General features: G+C 38.1%; 1 protein-coding gene and 2 pseudogenes across 7 annotated transcripts in view; 2 read left to right on the forward strand and 1 right to left on the reverse strand.

The window, feature by feature from the left end:
• The window catches only part of CDKL5 (cyclin dependent kinase like 5), a 187,423-nt gene that overhangs the window by 68,066 nt on the left and 99,697 nt on the right, over positions 1-19,660 (forward strand). The window lies entirely within an intron of this gene.
• On the reverse strand, positions 4,210-10,869 carry LOC309652930 (actin-related protein 2/3 complex subunit 1A pseudogene; annotated as a pseudogene). The gene is made up of 2 exons (XR_014268747.1): positions 10,433-10,869; positions 4,210-10,007 (listed from the first exon to the last, which is right to left on the reverse strand). The product of XR_014268747.1 is annotated as an actin-related protein 2/3 complex subunit 1A pseudogene (transcript).
• On the forward strand, positions 10,873-17,600 carry LOC309652936 (gap junction alpha-1 protein pseudogene; annotated as a pseudogene). Its single transcript has one exon. The product of its transcript is annotated as a gap junction alpha-1 protein pseudogene (transcript).

A 19,660-nucleotide genomic window follows, 5' to 3' on the forward strand; every position in this document is an offset into this window, starting at 1 on the left:
GTCTTTCTCTTGTTGAGGCCGCGGTGTGCGGGCTTCTCATTGCATTGGCTTCTCTTGTTGCAGAACACGGGCTCTAGGGCTCATGGGCTCACGGGCTTAGTTGCTCCATGGCACATGGAATCTTCCCAGACCAGGGCTCGAACCCGTGTCTCCGGAATTGGCAGGCGGGTTCTTAACCACTGCGCCACCAGGGAAGCCCTGGTTTCCTCTCTTGACCGGGTTTTTGTTGCTGATCCAATTGACTGTAGAACAGTCTGTGGAACACGACAAAAGTCTCACCAAAATCGTACTTCTTTGTACTATAATATTTTGTATTTCCAATTCTGCTAGTCTGTTGATATAGGAAAAACTACCCATGTTTTTGTTGTCTTGTTATCAGTAAAAGAAACAATGGCTTAGGTGTCAATTTCCAGATGAGTCTGACTTCTTCAGGGAACCAGAATAATCTGGGGCTTTTGCAGGCTTCCTGGTTGCCTTTATCCTCATCGTCCTAATCTGGATTTGGTTTTCTGTTTGATTTTTAGTAAATGAGATAAGGGAATGGTCAAATTAGAACTAGCCCCACTACTAGCTCTGCATGCATTATCTACACAGAAGACTTTACCTCATTTGTCCTTCTTATAGTGACTCAGTTCCCCCCCCACTCCACAGCCCCCCAGTCTAGAGGACGAGTTGGCTGGAGCACTAGATGGACTTTAAAGTCCCCTTTTCTGCCAATCATAAAACATAATTATTTCCTTCTTTAAGAGAACATTCTTGGGACTTCCCTGGTGGTCCAGTGGTTAAGACTCTGTGCTCCGAATGCAGAGGGCCCGGGTTCAATCCCTGGTCGGGAACTAGGTCCCACATGCCTGCACACCACAACTAAGACCCGGAGCAGTCAAATAAATAAATAAATAAACATTAAAAAAATGAGAGAGAGAACATTCTTTCTACATCTTCTTAAGATGAGTAATTTCATTAGTCTTTGATAAATGTCTCTGCTTAAGGGATTTAACTAGTTCTTTAATGTGACTTTAAAACTTCAGGAACCAAAAATGAGTGTGAATCATTTTTCTACACAGCCTGAAATATATATTCACTGGAAATATAAGAAAAGGAACTGATCAACAAATGCCCGTATAGTGGACACTTTTAAATAGTTAAGCATAACTCTTTGTCAGTTGTTGAAATCAGTAACTGGAAAGTAATGCATGGGGATCTATTTTTATATAAAAAGTAACACACCCCTGAAATACCATTAGAAGCTATAGTTCATATTCTGCAGTGCTTTTGAGCTTTACTATTTCTTAATTTAAAGGTTTGTTTCCTATGTTGAAGCATTTTAATTTAAAAAATCAAATTAAAATTTTTTTCTACCTCCTGTACTTAAAGCACTGTGTTCTAGGCATGGTATTACAAAGTAAAATTCAACCAAATATTTGTTTAAGAAAAATCTATTGAGTGCCTGTGGGCCAAATCTGGCCTGCCACTTATTTTATGGAACATAGCCACACTCATTCATTTATGTATTTTCTATGGATGCTTTTGCGCTAAAATGACAGAGTTAAGTAGTTGCAACAGAGACCGTATGACATACAAAGCCTAAAATACAGGATTTATTTTGTGGCCCTTCCTAAACAGAAAAAGTTTGCTGACTTCTAATGCTGAGCAGCCCTAACTAGGAGAATACAGTGGAAACAGCATAGTGGCCTCAGTGGACCAACAATCTCAGTTTCTATTTGTCTCTTTGCCCTTGGTGCTCTTGGAGTCTGAGGAATAGAATTAATAAAGTGTGGAACTACCACTGAAAATTACTTTTCCCTTGAGCTGGGCTTGGGTAAATCTTTTGGCTGGCTAAGTAGGAAATTTTATATTGGTTACCTCGTTCATGATCAACTGTCAGAACGGAGAAGTGGACTTTGCTAGGAACTGGGCATATGGAGACACATACAATCTATTCACCCTGACTGTGTTCCATCACTGGCCTGAATAGCTCTCTTTTCGTCCAAAATGAATACAAAGAAGAAAACAGTCTCCACTGAGACTATGAAAGATTACCTGAGTTCAAGAGAAGGACATTCTCACAAATATGAAGAGTTAAATTCTTTGGAGACAAAAAAACTTGAGATATCTTCCTAATGTAATTCAAGTGGCCATAAATGAGAAATTAAGTTAAGAAGCAATAGTAATAATCTCTGTTTCAAGTACCTCTTAACTTCCAGGCATTGTGCTATGCTAGGTGCTTTTTTTTTTTTTTAATATAAATTATTTATTTATTTATTTGTTTTTGGCTGCGTTGGGTCTTTGTTGCTGGGAGCAGGGGCTACTCTTTGTTGAGGTGCACGGGCTTCTCACTGCGGTGGCTTCTCGTTGCGGAGCACAGGCTCTAGGTGTGCAGGCTTCAGTAGTTGTGGCTCGCGGGCTCTAGAGGGCAGGCTCAGTAGTTGTGGCACATGGGCTTAGTTGCTCCACGGCATGTGGGATCTTCCCAGACCAGGGATCGAACCCGTGTCCCCCTGCATTGGCAGGCGGATTCTTAACCACTGTGCCACCAGGGGAGTCCTATGCTAGGTGCTATATTTTCATTACTCTTTAGATCCTCATAGCAACTATAAAAGTTAGAAAGAATTACCTTCCTTTAACATGAGGGAAACTGGTGCTCAAATATAATAGGTTAATTTCCTGAAGGCCATACAAGTCAGTAGGTGGTAGAGCCAGGAAAGGAAGTAAGCCTCATTAGGCCCATCTTCTTTTTTTGTTTTTTAATCAATGAATAGTTGATTTACAATGTTGTGACCTTTTTTTAAAAAAAAATTGAGGTAAAATTCACATAATGTAAAACCAACCATTTTAAAGTGTACAACTCAGTAGCATTTAGTACGTTCACAATATTGTACAATCACTACCTCTATCAAGTTCCAAAACACTTTTATCACCCCAAAAGAAAACCCCATACCCATTAAGTACTCACTCCCTGTTTCTTCCTCTCTCTATCCCTGGCAGACACCAATCTGATTTCTCTGTAGATTTACCTATTCTGGATATTTCATATAAATGGAATCACATACAATTTGTGACCATTTGAGTTTTTCTTTCACTTAGTGTAAGGTTTTTGAGGTTCATCCATGTAGCCTGTGTCATTACTTCATTCCTTTTTTATGACTGAGTAATATTCTGTTGTATGGACATATCACATTTTGTTTATCCATTTATCTGTGGATGGACATTTGGGTTGTTTTCACCTTTTGATTATCGTGAATACTGTTGCTGTGAACTTTTGTGGTCAAGTTTTGTTTGAGTCCCCGTTTTCAGTTCTTTTGGGGTATATAGCAAGAAGTGGAAATGCTAGCTAGGTATATGGGAATTCTGTGTTTAACTTTTTTGAGGAACCACCAAACTGTTTTCCTCAGTGACTGCACCACTTTACATTCTTGCCAGCACTGTGCAAAGGTTCCAATTTCTCCACATCCTCACCAACACTTGTTTCCTTATTTTTTTTTATTGTAGCCATCCTAGTTGATGTAAAATGGTATCATTTTGTGGTTTTGATTTGCATGACACTAATGATTAGTGATGTTGGACATCTTTTCATGTGCTCTTGGCTATTTGTATGTCTTTGGAGAAATGTCTAGTCAAGTCCTTTGCCCATTTTTTGATTAGGTTATTTCAACCATCTGTTGAAAGGACTTCTTTCTCCATTGGATTGCCTCTGCTTCTTTATCAAAGATCAGCTGTGTTTGTGTTGAGTCTAGTTTTGGGTTCTATGTTCTGTTTCATTGATCTGTGTGTCTATTCTTCACCAATATCATACTGTCTTGATTTACTGTAGCTTTGTAGTAAGTCTTAAAGTCAGGTAGTGTCAGTCCTCCAATTTTGTTGTTCTTTTTCAGTATTGTGTTGGCTATTCCAGGTCTTTTGCCTTTATGTTTTATCTTTTAAATCAGTTTGTTGATATCCACAAAATAGCTTGCTAGGATTGGGATTGCATTGAATCTGTAGATCAAGTTGAGAATTGACATCTTAACAATATTGTGTGTTCTAATCAATGACCACAGAATATCTCTCCATTTGATTTTTCTCTCTTTGATTTCTTTCAACAAAGTTATTTAGTTTTTCACGTACATATCTTAAAATTGTTTTGTTAGATTTATACCTAAGTCATTTTTTTCTTTTGGTGATAGTATAAATGGTATTTTTAATTTTTAAATTCCAGTTGTTCCTTGCTGGTATATAGGAAAGTGATTGACTTTTGTATATTAGCTTTGTATCCTGTGACCTTGCTAGAATTGCGTATTAGTTCCAGTGTTTTTTGGGGGGTAAATTCTTTGGGATTTTCTTCATAATCAGTCATGTCATTTGCGAACAAAATAGTTTTACTTCTTCTTTCCCAATCTGTATACCTTTTACTTCCTTTACTTGTCTTGTATTAGTTATGACTTCCAGTACAATGTTTAATACAGATGGTGAGAGAGGACATTCTTGTCTGGTTCCTGAGCTTAGTGGGAAGGCATGCAGTTTCTTACCATTAAATACGATGTTAACTGTAGGTTTCTTGTAGATGTTCTTTATCAAGTTGAGGAAGTTCTCTCTATTCTTAGATTGCTAAGAGTATTTATCACAAATGGGTATTGGGTTTTGTCAAATGCTTTTCTGCATCACTTGGTATGATCATGTGGTGTTTTTACTTTCATCTGTTGATTATGAATTGATTTTAGGATGTTGAATCAGCCTTGCATACATGGGATAAATTCCACGTAGTTGAGATGTGTATTTCTTTTTATACATTGCTGGATTTGATTTGATAATATTGGTTGAGGATTTCTACATCTGTGTTCATGTAGTTTGCCTTTCTTTAATGTCTTTATCTAGTTTTGGTATTGGTAATACCCTAATGTGTCCTCATAGAGTGAGCTTTGAAGTGTTTCTCTACTTCTGTTTTCTGGAAGAGATTGTAGAGAATTTCTTCCTTAATTTCTTCCTTAAATGTTTGGTAGAATTCACCAGTGAAACCATCTAGGTATGGGACTTTCTTTCTGAGAAGTTTATTAATTATTGTTTGAGTTTCTTCCATAGATATAGGCCTATTCAGATTATCTATTATTCCTTGTGTAAATTTTCATAGTTTGTATCTTTTAAGGAATTGGTCCACTTATCTAAGTTATAAAATGTGTAGGCATAGATTTGTTCATAATATTCTTTTATTATCCTTTTAATGTCCACGTGATTGGTAATGATGACACTTCTTTCATTTCTGATATTAATAATTTGTGTCTTTGCTCTTTTTTTCTTGGTTATCCTGGCTAGAGGTTTATCAATTGTATCAGTCTTTGCAAAGAACCATCTTTTGTTTCCATTGATTTTTTTCACTACTGAGTTCCTGTTTTCAATTTCATTGATTGCTGCTATAATTTTTATTGTTCTATCCTTTTATCCATTTGCTTTAGTCTTAAATTGTCCTTCTTTGCCTTATATCCTAAGGTAGAAGCTTAGGTTATTGATTTTAAGTCTGTTTTCTTTTCTAATATATGCATTCAGTGCTATAAACTTTTCTCTAAGCCCTGCTTTTGCTGCATCATATAAATTTTGATTTGTATTTTCTTTTTCATTTAGTTCAAAATATTTTAAAAGTCCTCTTTAGATTTCCTCTTTGACCTATGTATTATTTAGAAATGTGTTGTTTAATGGCTAAATATTTTGAGATTTTTCCATCTATCTTTTTGTTATTGTTTTCTAGTTTAATTCCATTGTGGTGTGAGAAAATACTTTATACGATTTTTATTCTTTAAAATTTGCTAATTTGTGTTTTGTGGTACAGAATTTGGTCTATCTCGATGAATATTCCATGTGAGCTTGAGAAGAACATGTATTCTGCTGCTGTTGGATGAAGTATTATGTAAATGGCAGGTAGATTTAGTTGCTTGATGGTGCTATTGAATTCACCTATCTTTATTCTCTATCTTTTTTTTTTTTTTTTTGCCTACTGAAAGGGGGCGTTGAAGTCTCCAACTATAATAGTGGATTTGTCTATTTCTCTTTGCAGGTCTCTCTTTTGCCTCATATATTTTGTTTTGTTTTGTTTTCTTGTTCAGTATTTTTATTTAATTTTTTAACAGACAATTTACATACCTCCCCCACCCCTTCCTTTAAGTTAGTGTGACAATTTTCCATAATAAACTACTTAAAGAGAAGCTTTGGTCAAGAATGGAATGAAATAGCAAAAGAAAAAAACAAAAAAAAAACGCAAATCACTGCTGCTTTTAAAAAACCAACACTTTCACCAATTACATTCAAACAAAACACACAACAAGGTTTGCGCCATATGCGTCTTCAATGTTTCCTGGAGGCTGGCTCTCCTCCCCATCGTGCGAATGGCGGAGTTGCTCAGTGCAGCCTGTCTGTCCTCATGCTGGATCTGGGAGGCTCGCTCAGCTTCACATTATCCAAAGGCCCTGGATAGAAGACTCTAAGGTCTTGAAATCCCAAATGGTCATGGCTCCATCAATGCCAGTAGTGCAAAATTTGTGACAATCTTGCTTGTCCACCTCATAAATAGAGACTTGAGTGATGCTGTTCTGGTGCAGCGTCTCCAGGGCTGTGTTTTGGTCCTCAGTTGTGGCCCACTTGTCCATGTTGTGGAAGTGCTCCATGGCCGACATGTTGCGCTGGATGCTCTGTTTCAGGATGTCTAGCTTGGAGACGAAGGTCAAGCAGCCGCAGTCGTCATAGTTAAAGAGCATGGGGCAGCAGTCATGGCCAGCAGCCGCAACACTGTTTTCTGAGTCGAACGACACAATCAGGAGGGGCAGGAACTCTGTCTTCAGAGTTGAGACCTGCACACTTTTTGAGGCATCAACAACAGACACGGTGCCATCGTGGCTGACCCAGGCCAGGCGGCTCCCGCTGGCGAAGAAGCTGACCCCGTTCACCCAGCCGCCAGTGCCACTGCCACCAAACTCTGACATCAGCTGACCAAAAGGCATCTTGCTGCCCCAGGGCGTACTGGTGACCGTGGAGCGAATGGGTTTTTTTATGTGCTTGCTTACCCACCAGTCATTTTCTGACTCGAAGTAACAAACAGAAATGAGTCGTGCTCTGCTGCCCTCAGCAAATTTGTTCTCTGGTGGGGACCACTTGACAAAAGTGGCTGCACAGTTAATTCTCAGGATCACCAGGGTCGGCTTCCAGACTCCACCTTTCTGACCCCAGACGTAGGCATTGTGGTCAGCCCCGCAAGTGACAGTGCAGTCACTCTTGGGAGCCCAGTCGATACCTGTGATGTGTCCGTTGTGCTCCTTGAATTCATGAGCTTTCACCCACTGGCTCCCGTTCTTATAGATGTGGACTTCGTGGTTATTGGGGCTAAGGGCAATCTGGGTATGATCCCTGTTCCAGGCATGGCAGGTGATTGGCTCTAGTAAAAATTGATGCAGGGACATTATTCTTAGTGTTTTCATAGGATAAACAGCTGGGAGTTGGGACCGTCCGGACGGGCTTGGAGCGTTGAATTCACGGACTCTGGTCAGTGGACACGAACAGGCTCCAGTGGATGTGGGCGGAGGACCGAGGCCCAGAGGGAGCCCCTTATATATTTTGATGCTGTCTTGTGTGGTGCATACATATTAAGGATTGTTATGCCTTCTTGGAGAATGTATCATTTTCTAATGCCCTCTTTATCCCTGATGATTTTTCTCGTTCTGAAGTCTACTTTGTCTAAAACTGATATAGCTAGCTATTCCAGCTTTCTTTTGATTAATATTAACATGGTATATCTTTCTTTATCCCTTTGCTTTGAACCTAGATGAATCTTTATACTTAATGTGAGTTTTTAAAATCTACTCTGACAATCTCTTTTAATTGATATATTTAAGCCATTCACATTTAAAGTGAGTATCAGTATACTTGGATTAATATGAACCATGTTTGTAACTTTTCTATTTGTTATACTTCTTTTTTTTTAAACAATAGCAGGTCCCCTTTTTCTACCTTCCCTGATTTCAGTTGACCATTTTGTATGATTCTGTTTTCTCTCCTGTCTTAGCATATCCATTATATTTCTTTTAAAAAGGGTTTTTAGTTGTTGCTCTGGAGTTTACAGTGTATATTTATAACTTATCTAAGTCCACTACCGGATAACTCTACTCTGCTTCTCAGATAGTACAGGTACCTTTCATTTTACTTATCCATTTGCTATAATTAGCAAATACGCTATTACTATTATTACTTAGAACAGTTATCTATTAAGAATAGGAAAAATAGATTTTATTTTACCTTCATTTATTCCTTCTCCAATGCTCTTTCTTTCTTTGTGTAGATCTGACTTTCTGACCTATGTCATTTTCTTTCTCTGAAGAACTTTTTAAAACAGTTTTTACTAGGCAGGTCTACTGGTGACAAATTCCCTCAGTTTTTGTTTATCTGAGAAAGTTTTTATTTCTCCTTCACTTTTGAAGGATAATTTCACTGAATACCTTCTAGGTTGGTTTTTTTTTTTTTCTTTCAACACTAAATATTTCACTTCATGGCTTCTGACAAGAAGTCAAATGTACTTCTTATCCTTGTTCTCTATAAGTAAGGTGTTTTTTTCCCTCTGGCTTGTTTCATGATTTTCTCTTTGTGTTTGGTTTTCTGTAGTTTGAATACGATATGTTTAGGTGTAGAGTTTTTGGGTATTTATCTTGCTTGGTGTGCTCTGAGCTTCCTGGATGTGTGATTTGGTGTCTGTCATTAATTTTGGAAGATTCTCAGCCATTATTCCCTCAAATATTTTTTCTCTTTTGTCTCATTCTTCTTCTGGTATTCCAGTGACACCTTTTGTAATTGTCCCATAGTTCTTGGATATTCTTTTCTCCTTTTTAAAATTCTTTTTTCTGTTTACATTTTAGTTTGGGAAGTTTCTCTTGACATATCTTTAAGTTCACTGATTCTTTCCTTGGCCATGTCCAGTCTACTGATGAGCCCATTAAAGGTATTATTCATTTTTGTTATGGTGTTTTTGATTTTTAGCATTTCCTTTTAATTATTCCTTAGAGTTGTATATACTTACATTACCTGTCTGTTCCTGCATGTTGTCTACCTTTTCCATTAGAGTGCTTACCATAGTAATCATAGTTGCTTTAAATTCCCTGTCTGAAATTATCCCTGGTAATCCCCAAACCTGTGCCATATCTAAGTCTTGTTCTGATGCTTGCTTAATCTCCTCACACTCTGTTTTCCCTTGCCTTTTAGCATACTTTTTAGTGTTTTTAAAAAGCCAGGTAGGATATATTGGATAATAGAAATGGAGGTAAATAGGCCTGTAGTATAAGGTTTCATGTTAATTTGGCTAGGAGCTAGGCTGTGTTTAATGTTTGTTGTAGGTGTAGATGCCACAGGCTTCAGTTTCCTCTAGTGTCTTTATTTTTAAAATTTTCTCCCCCATTATCTTTGGGTTTCCCTAAGAAGTCCTTTTTAAATAGAGTCTGTTTCTTGCAACTCTTTCCGTTGTAATCCACTGTTATTGGATTACTGTGGAACCTTGGTGACGTGGTGGTAGAGTGTGGGGAAGGGCCAGTGTTTTATAATCTTAGGACCAAGTCTTAGTCTTTTGGTAGGCCTGAGCCCTGGACTGCAACCTTCAGAAGTATTTCTTAGCCTTCCCCCAGCCCCTGCTTCCTTTAGGTGAAACAAGTCTAGAGAAGTCTGTGTTGGCTAATTTCCCCTCTCCCAGGACAGTATAGAAGGCTCTGGTATATTTTCCCTTGGAGTGTTGGCCTTTGCTATGGAGAAACTTCTGGGTTTATTTCAAAACTGTTACTTTTTCCCATGGGTGTATTTCAAAATCATCACTTCTCTCTTCCTCTTACCGAAAAGGGGAGGAGATTGTTCTTGTATCTTCACAGTCAGAACCTGGTGAGGTTCCTGGAGGTAAAGCCATGAGAGTATAGAGGCTCTCCTAAGATTGGGCCCCCAGGAGTTCTTACTCACAAGCCTTTGTCAAAATTACGATTTAAGTTTTCTTACTAGTGTATTAACTCCAGCACCTTCTGCTCCGGGTAAGCTGATCTTTTTTTTTTTTTTTTTTTTTTTTTTGGCCAATATTTTTCCACTTTTAATTTGCCAAATTTTCATTTATAGTTTGTGCAGTTTTTTCTGTCTTAAAATTTCCCCCACTTTAAGGTTTTAAAGATAACCTCATATATTTTCTTCTATTAGTCTTTTTTTTTTTTAATGTCTGAAACATTTATATTAACATATTTCCATACATATTTCCATACAAATACAAATATAAGATTTTTAGAAATTTCATGTAATGTCTGAAACATTTATATTAACATATTTCCATACAAATAACCCAATGAAAGTTTAGTATTAGTTGTTTTGTTTGTTTTTTTATACTGCAGGTTCTTATTAGGCATCAATTTTATACACATCAGTGTATACATGTCAATCCCAATCGCCCAATTCAGCACACCACCGGGTAAGCTGATCTTGGATGTGATTCTCTGTATTTGCCTGTTTCTCCAGATTTCAAGAGTTCAGTTTGCCCTGTGTCCTCAATTCTCTGATAAGCCTAATAAAAGTTGCTGATTGGCAGTTTGTTCAGGTTTTTTTTGTTGTAAGGACAGGAGTGACAATATCCAAGCACTTTATGTGTTGGAGCTGATCCTGAAGTCTTATATTTATATTTTCAAATTGGAAATACCTTGTCCAGTTTAAAAATAATGTTCAACAAGAGGCTTTTAACTTGCCTATGAGCCATTTGCTTAGCTAGATCATTATTTTCATCCCTTTGAATCTCAGATCTGTATATTTTCAAAGTGCTTAGTAAGAACTTTTTCCAGGCAAAATATTTGAAAAAGTTGAGAACTTTCATGTAGTTTTAGAAAATTGCTAATAACTTTATCCTAAAGTAACTAGAATTATTGACAACCGACCCCCCCCCCCCCCCGCCACAGCACTGTTTTTTGTTTTATCAGATACCTTCTATAAACCACGCTAAAGTAGTTTCAGGGATTGTTTTCTTTAACCTTCATTTGTTGTTATTTTCCCCCACTTGTTTTTGAAGAAGTAACTCAATTTTTAAAGGCATTTTGAAATCTCTGGAGACTAAGCATTGGTTAAATTTGAAAAACTAATGAGAGTAAATGCCCAACTCTTATGCTGCAAATGGTCTATTTTCGATTAACCTTGAAGAATGTATTCATCATAAACTACATCTTGGTGATTTTAGCTTAATAGGATTACTTTCAGAATCTGTGTGATAGAGGACAGTTTGGCTAAAATGTGTTATTTAAGCAACTGAGAAAGCACTGTGTGTGCTTTTAAGCCTTATAATTTGATTACTTGCTAAAAAATTGCATTTTGGGAGGCTTCAGTTCTTATCCTTGGAGAACAGTTGTAACCAACTTTGGGTGGTTGAGACATTGTAAATTGTATTAACCTTGCCCCCCCTTTTTAGGTTTTAAGTTTTATTTTTCTTACTGAATCTACTGTGAGGGACAGCCGTTAAACCAAGAAACAAATAAGCTGTATGGTATTTAAGATTGCTTATTAGTAGGCAAATTCATATTATTTTTACTTTAAGAAATATTTTCCTCTTTTAATTTTCCTACTTGTTTAAAATGAGTATCTACCTTTGGGAATTAAATTTTTTAAAGTGGGGAAATTAAAATATAAATATTATGAATGTTATCTTAATATACTAAATAAAGTTTGTTTTAAAAATGATGAGTCAGTGCTGTATTGAGATAATTTGGTTGAAAATAATTATTTTTACCATGTAATAATCAGTTAGCTGTGGTCCTCCGTTTTAAAGTAAGATCTGTTTGTCTGGCGTGCTCTGAATTAGAGGCAGAAACTTTTCCCTAGGCTTTTTGCTCAGAAACGTTTCTTATAAAGAAAGAGGGCTGTCAGGAGGAAATGGAGAAAGAATAGAAGGTCTTCAGTAGTGGCACAGCAGGTGTATGTTGTGCCCTGTGCCAGTTTCCACCCACTCTCAACAGATTGGTGGGTGGTATCAGAGTTGCTCCTCCTGAGATTTTTTTTTTAAAAGCTCTTGAGAAGAAACCCACAAGAATGAACACAGTGTGTCAGTATTTTAGTCTTAACAAAAAAGCTTCCATGTGCTAACAATTCAACTGAAGATAATGGTCCACATTCAGTAAATAAGTATGTAAATTGAGGCCCCTGTTGGCAGAGACCTGACTTCAGTTCTCACATAAGGAGAGAGTAGCAGCTCCTCTGTTTTAGTCCTGATCTTGCTACTACTCCCTGCTAACTGGAATGGCAGCTACCCTTGCAAAATGCCCCTTTATTCACCACAGCATTCAGGACCACAGCACTAGTATAGATTGCATATTTCCCTCTCCAGGGGCTCTCAGGATCAGACCCATGATTCTTTTCTTTTTTTTTTTAAATTAATTAATTAATTTATTTTTAAAATTTTTATTTTTGGCTGCATTGGGTCTTCGTTGCTGTGCGCGGGCTTTCTCTGGTTGCAGCGATCGGGGGCTACTCTTCATTGCGGTGCTCGGGCTCTAGGCACGCGGGCTTTGGTAGTTGTGGCACACGGGCTCAGTAGTTGTGGCTCGTGGGCTCTAGAGCGCAGGCTCAGTAGTTGTGGCACACGGGCTCAGTAGTTGTGGCTCGTGGGCTCTAGAGCGCAGGCTCAGTAGTTGTGGCACACGGGCTTAGTTGCTCTGCGGCATGTGGGATCTTCCCAGGCCAGGGCTCGAACCCGTGTCCCCTGCATTGGCAGGCGGATTCTTAACCACTGTGCCACCAGGGAAGCCCAGACCCATGATTCTTGACATCCTCTTTTACTTTCTGTCACCACCGAAACTCACTGGCCGTCCATTAGCCCAGAACCCTTGTCTCTTTACTGATCTGTATATCCCTCTATCACATCTTGGTTCCTCCCCCAACCCTCCCACTGTCCCCTAGAGCTCCCGAACTGCCATTAATAATTTCTCCAATGGCCTCAATCTTGCCGCAGCCTCACAGTGTAATTTCGCTTTCTGCCTCTGGGATTCTCTGCTACTGCCAAGCAGATGCCTGAGGTAGCCCCCTCTGACACCATTCTGCTACCTCTGCCTACTACCTGGTAACCATGCTGCCTGCCTTTGAGCTAGCTCCTTGAGTACAGTGAGTCCTTCCCTCTTCAAATTTTTGCCCATGCTGCTGCTTCACATGCAGCGGTTTTTCCAGTCTTTGCTTGGCTGACTCTATACATTCTAATCTGGGTTTCCTTGTGCTAATCTCTGTTGGTGCCTATTTGTTTCCTTCTTGGCACTTATTTAAATTTGCAGTTGTATATTCACTTACTCACTTAGCCTTTTTCATTGATTCTAAGATATACATTTCCCCCCACATTTCTGAAATTGGGGCACATCTTACCCTGGATACCTTGATTGCTTTCTGAATGGTAAATAAAATAATGGCTTGTCTTACAATTAATTGTAATTAAAAAATCAATAAAATACTGTGCTTTTGATTATCTGTTCCGCTAGTTGATTGTGAGTTCCAAAGGAATCACAGTAGGAACCAGTGCCTAGTACAGTACCTGGCACCTAGTAGGCACTCCATAAATAATGCTCGGATGAATATCATTATCTGTTTGGGAGATGATGGCCCTGATATGTCTGAAGATGAATCAGTTAGTATATGCATGTAAATTTTTAATTCAGTGTCTGTGTTTGAGTTTTTAATCTTTGGAGATTGCCTTATTCTGGAATTGAAGATATTTAAATGTGTCTGTTTTGTTCCCCTATTTATGTAAATTGTCCCATTATCAATATACGTACATCCTTATTTGAGAGTATTTACTCACCATGTATGAAAAGTGAATCCACATAAGCTTTTATCAGGTATCAGCAATTGCTTTTCATTAGGGGGAAGAATGAGGAAGGTACCAAAGAGTAGCAGACTTGTAAGCTTTAGACAGTTTTGAGTGCTTGAACTTGCTTTTTCGTTTTACTTCGTCCTCTAAGGAGTGCAGTCACTTGGCGTGCCTACTTCACTTTTAAGGGAAAGAACAGCGAACAGGCAGCATGAGTGACTGGAGTGCCTTAGGCCAACTCCTCGACAGGGTTCAAGCTTACTCCACAGCTGGAGGGAAGGTATGGCTCTCAGTCCTTTTCATTTTCTGAATCCTGCTACTGGGGACAGCAGTTGAGTCAACCTGGGATGATGAGTAGTTTGCCTTTTGTTGTAACACTCGACAGCCTGGTTGTGAAAACGTCTGCTACGATAAGTCCTTCCCAATCTCTCATGTGTGCTTCTGGGTCCTGCAGGTTGTTTTTGCGTCTGTCCCCACACTTTTGTACCTAGCACACGTGATCTGTGTGATGCGAAAGGAAGAGAAGTTGAACAAGAAAGAGGAGCAACTCAAAGTTGCCCCAACCGATGGTGCCAGTGTGGAGGTGCACTTGGAGGAAATTGAAATCAAGAAGTTCAAGTATGGCATTGAAGAACATGGCAAGGTGAAAATGAGGGGGGGCTTGCTGTGAACCTATACCATCTGTTTCTTCTTCAAGACAGTCTTTGAGGTGGCTTTCCTGCTGAGCCAGTGGTACATCTATGGCTTCCGCCTGAGTGCGGTTTACACTTGCAAACGAGACCCCTGCCGCGTCAGGTGGACTGCTTCCTCTCTCGCCCCACAGAGAAAAGCATCTTCATCCTCTTCATGCCACTGGTGTCCTTGGTGTCTCTTGCCTTGAATATCATAGAGCTTTTCTATGTCTTTCTCAAGAGCATTAAAGACCATGTGAAGAATCTAGAGCGTGAGCCTTACCACAATACATCTGGTCTGCCAAGCCCCTCCAATGGCTCCTTATCAACTGTTGCTCTCTCCACCATGTCCCTTCACAGGGACAAGCTGGTTCCTGGAGACAGAAACAGTTCTTCCTGCGACAGTTACAGCAAACAAGGATGTGAGCAGAACCCTGCTAATTACAGCACATAGCAAGTTCGAATGGGACAAGCAGGAAGCACCGTTTCTAACTCACATACACAGCCTTTTGATTTCTCTGTTGACAAGTGGAATTCTAAAAAAAATCTAGCTACTGGACACTGGCCATTGCAGCCCAGCAGCCGTTCTGCAGAGCCAGCAGTCATGCCAGCAGCAGTGTAAATGACCGAGAAATCTACACACATGGTTGAAAGCATTACAGTTCTGCTCAATTGTTAAAGAAAAGGAAAGTGCAATAGACAGTGTACTTTTGTTTCAGTGACTCAACAACCTCAGTGGTGAGGCTTAGCAGATACAAAGACATTAGACTACCACGGTTCTTTTGAGGTGTCTGGGATAGAAGGATGGAGAGAGAGGGATTAACAGAGGTACATGTTGATATTTAAAATGGTTGACTCAACTTGCATTCTAAGTAAAAGTTGCACTAGGTGATGCATAAGTAAGGCCTTTTTCTCTCCCATATTCCCCTAGAATGGTTCAGTGTATGTGAAAGTGATAGATATTTGCCACGTATTGGTATAAACAGACGCAGTATAAACTCACAAACAGAGATTTTAAAATAATGCTCACAGTGTTCAAATTTGAGCTTTTCTCGTGGATTTTTTGGTGTGGGTCAAAATGATGTTTGCATTACATAATTTCTACTGTGAAAATAAAGCACTGTTTTTTTCCTAACCACCCCCCCACCCCTAGTGTATCCTATTATAGATACTGGTTCTATTCATTATAATTTTTTCTCTTTTGTAGAAAGATGTCACAAATGATTTCCTTTTTCTGAAATGTAATCATTGATGCTTGAATGATAGAATTTTAGTACTGTAAACAGAACTCATTAATGTGAGAAACTTAAAAGAAATGCTTAGAGCTGGACTACTAAGTGTTCTTACATGAATTTTGCAGTAACTGACAGTTCTTGCCTTTATCCAATTTAATAAACCCTACTGAATAAACATTATTTCGGAACTTATATTCTTTTGAGTTTGACAGTCTGTCTTTTGGGGTGGCTAGCATTTTTGATATTTGTCCTAAGATTTTATTTGGAATGCAAGAGAGGTTGAAAGAGATTTGAGTATTATCCATGTAACTAATTTGTTTGAAATATATACCAAAGAAATCTAACCATTTCTTCAAATGTCTTTTAAAGCTCATCACAGATGATTGGTGAAAATGCTGAGCTTAATACTTTATTCTTGCACGGCAGCTACATAAGCAGTTTTGTACAGTGAGAAATACTAATTTGTTTAACATTTCACATTGAACTACTGTCATGTTCAGCTTTATTGCACGCAATGTAGACCTAGCCCATCATATATTCTAGAGAGTGTTCTTTGTTCAGTAGAGTTTTAAGAGAGCAATCTGCATCACTGCCTTCTCTGAGAGCTTCTAGCTGCACTGATCTTCCTAGTCTTTTGAATTCTTCACTGGTACATCTTTATGTAAGCAAAATACGCTAGAATAGATTTTTGGAGATGGCATTGTGGAGACTATGTTAGAGAAGGTTTTAGTATTAGCATTTTAGATTATATGTAGCAGGATCACAGATACACTTACTACTTTCAGATGTGCAAAAAAATGTAGCTTCTTTGTTTTTCTTTTTTTAAATTTTATTTATTTATTTATTTATGGCTGTGTTGGGTCTTCGTTTCTGTGCGAGGGCTTTCTCTAGTTGTGGCGAGTGGGGGCCACTCTTCATCGCGGTGCACGGGCCTCTCACTATCGCGGCCTCTCTTGTTGCAGAGCACAGGCTCCAGACGCGCAGGCTCAGTAGTTGTGGCTCACGGGCCCAGTTGCTCCGCGGCATGTGGGATCTTCCCAGATCAGGGCTCGAACCCATGTCCCCTGCATTGGCAGGCGGATTCTCAACCACTGCGCCACCAGGGAAGCCCTGTTTTTCTTTTAACTGATCTATTCTTCATCAGAAGCTTCCTCCCACCCCACAGGGCACCGGGGGAAGGTGAAGCTGGGGACAGCATTCAGCCTGCCAGTCCATCTGACTGCATCTTGCTCTGACAGTCTCATTCGGAAAACCCATTCTCTTGGTTCAGTCAAGAGTGTTTCACATTTCCTCCTCACAAACCTTTCCTTGAGGAAGAATCACTGTTATTTTCTAATGGGGTGCGTGTTTCTGCGGAAGACTGCAAAACTCCTGAAACCTTGGAATCAGATTGGACACTGCCACCCTCACTTCCTGTTTCACATTAATTTTCACCTATTGCTTGCTTGATTTTCTTTAAATTTTTATCTTGAGATACAGATTCACATGCAATTATAAGAAATAATAGATTCCATGTATCCTTCAACTCATTTCTCCCAATTGTAATATCTTACATAATTATAGCAGAATATCATAACCAGAAAACTGACATTGATACAATCCATGGACCTTATTCAGCTTTCACCAATTTTACGTGCACCTGTGTGTGTGTGTGTGTGTGTGTGGTGTGTGTGTGTGTGTGTGTATGTGTGTGTAGTTCTATCACTTGTGTAGATTCGTGTGACCACCACAGTCAAGATATAGAACAGTTTCATCACCAGGATTCCTTATGCAATCTTTTTATAGCCACAGCTGCATCCCTCCCTTCCCCTCTATCTATCCTCTGGCAACCACTGATCTATTTATCTCTGTAATTTTGTCATTTCAAGAATGCTATTTAAATGGAATGATATAGTATATAACAAAAGTATATATATATATATATATATATATATATATATATATATATATATAGTATATAGTATATAACTGTTTGTTATAGTATATAACCTTTTGGCCTTTTTCACTCAGCTTAACTCCCTTGAGACCCATCCAAGTTTTTGTGTGGACCAATAGTTTGTTCTTTTTTATTGCTGAGTAGTATTCCACAGAGTGGAGGTGTCACAGTTTATTCACCTATTGAAGGACCTTCAGGTTGTTTCTAGTTTTTGGCTATTACAAATAAAACTGCTTTGAACATTCATGTACAGGTTTCTTTGTGAATGTAAGTTTTCATTTCCCTGGAATAAATGCCCAAGAGTGTAATTGCTGAGTTGTATGGTAAATGAGCATATAGTTTTGTAAGAAACTAGCATACTCTTTTTCCAGAGTGGTTTCTATTCCCATCAGCAATGTATGACTGGTCTCGTTTCTCCATGTGCTCACCAGCATTTGGTATTATCACTATTTTTTATTTTAGCCATTCTGATAGGTGTGTAGGTGAACTCATGGTAGTTTAAATTTGCATTTCTGTAATGGCTAATAATGTTAAATATCTTTTCATGTGCTTATTTGGCATCTCTGTATCCTCTTCAGTGAAATATCTGTTTGTGTCTTTTGTCCATTTTCTAGTTGAATGTTTGTTTTATTACTGTTCAGTTTAAGGAGTTTTTAAAATATATATATATTCTGGATTAAAATCCTTTGTTGGATATGTTTGAAAATATTTTATTCCAGCTTGTAGCTTGTCTTTTCATTGCTTAATAGGGTCTTTCACAGAGCAGAATATTTTAATTTTGATGAGGTGATTTAACAATTTTTTTCCTTGTATGTATTGTATTTTTGGTGGTAAGTCTAAGAACTCTTTGTCTAGTCCTTTATCCTAAAGATTTTCTCCTTTGTTTGCTTCTAAAATTTTATAGATTTACATTTTGCATTTAAGTCCATGATCCATTTTGAGTTAATTTTTGTATAAGTTGTTTGAGAGATGTAGGTTGAGGCTTTTTGTTTTCTGGCCTGTGGATGACCAGTTGCTATAGCACCACTTGTTGAAAAGTCTCTCCTTTCTCCATTGAATTTCTTTTGCAGGCAAAAATCAGTTGAGCATATTTGTGTGGCTTTATTTCTGGATTCTCTGAGGTGTCCCATTGATCGATGTGTTTATCCTTCTGCCAGTATCATGGTGTCTTGACTACTGATATGTAGCTCTGTAGCAAGCCTCAACATCAGATATAGTGATTCCTCCCACCTTATTCTGCTTTTTCAAAATTTCTTTAGCTATTCCAGGTCACATGCCTTTCAATTTCTGTTTTAGAATAAGCTTTCCTATATCTATAAAACACTTGCTGGGATTTTGATAGGAATTACTTTAAATTTATACACCATTTTGGGGAGAATTGGCATCTTGTTGAGTCTTCTGATACATGAGTACAGTATGTTTCTCAATTTATTTAGGTTCTCTTTAATTTTTTCCATTAACATTTTATAATTTTCAGGATACAGATCCTATAGATATTTTTTTAGGTTTATATTTCATTTCCTTGGAGCAATTGTAAATGGTATTTTGCTTCTAATTTCTGTCTCCACATTTTTATAGTTTGTATATAGAAATGTGATTGATTTTTGTGTGTTTATCTTGTATCCTACAATCTTGCTAAACTCACTAGTTCTAGGAGTTTTTTGGTGGATTCCTTGGGATTCTATATGTAGACAATCATGTCATCTGCAAATTGTGTCCATTTTATTCCTTTGTTTGCAATGTGTTTGCTTTTTATTTCTTTTTCTTCGCTTATTACTCTGATTAGAACTTACAATACTTGTTAAGTAACAATGATTAGAGCAGACTTTCTTGTCTTGTTTGCAATCTTAGGGAAAAAGCATTGTCTTTCACCATTAAATATGATGTTAGCAGTAGGGTTTTGTGGATGATATTTATCAAGTTTAGGAAATTACCTTCCATTCTTAGCTTGCCAGAGAGTTTCTTTTTTTTTTTTTAAATCACGAATGGGTGTTGGGATTTTGTCAAATTCTTCTATTGC

The sequence above is a fragment of the Balaenoptera physalus genome (assembly GCF_965194825.1).
Source record: "Balaenoptera physalus genome assembly, chromosome: X".
NCBI classification, from domain to species: Eukaryota; Metazoa; Chordata; class Mammalia; order Artiodactyla; family Balaenopteridae; genus Balaenoptera; species Balaenoptera physalus.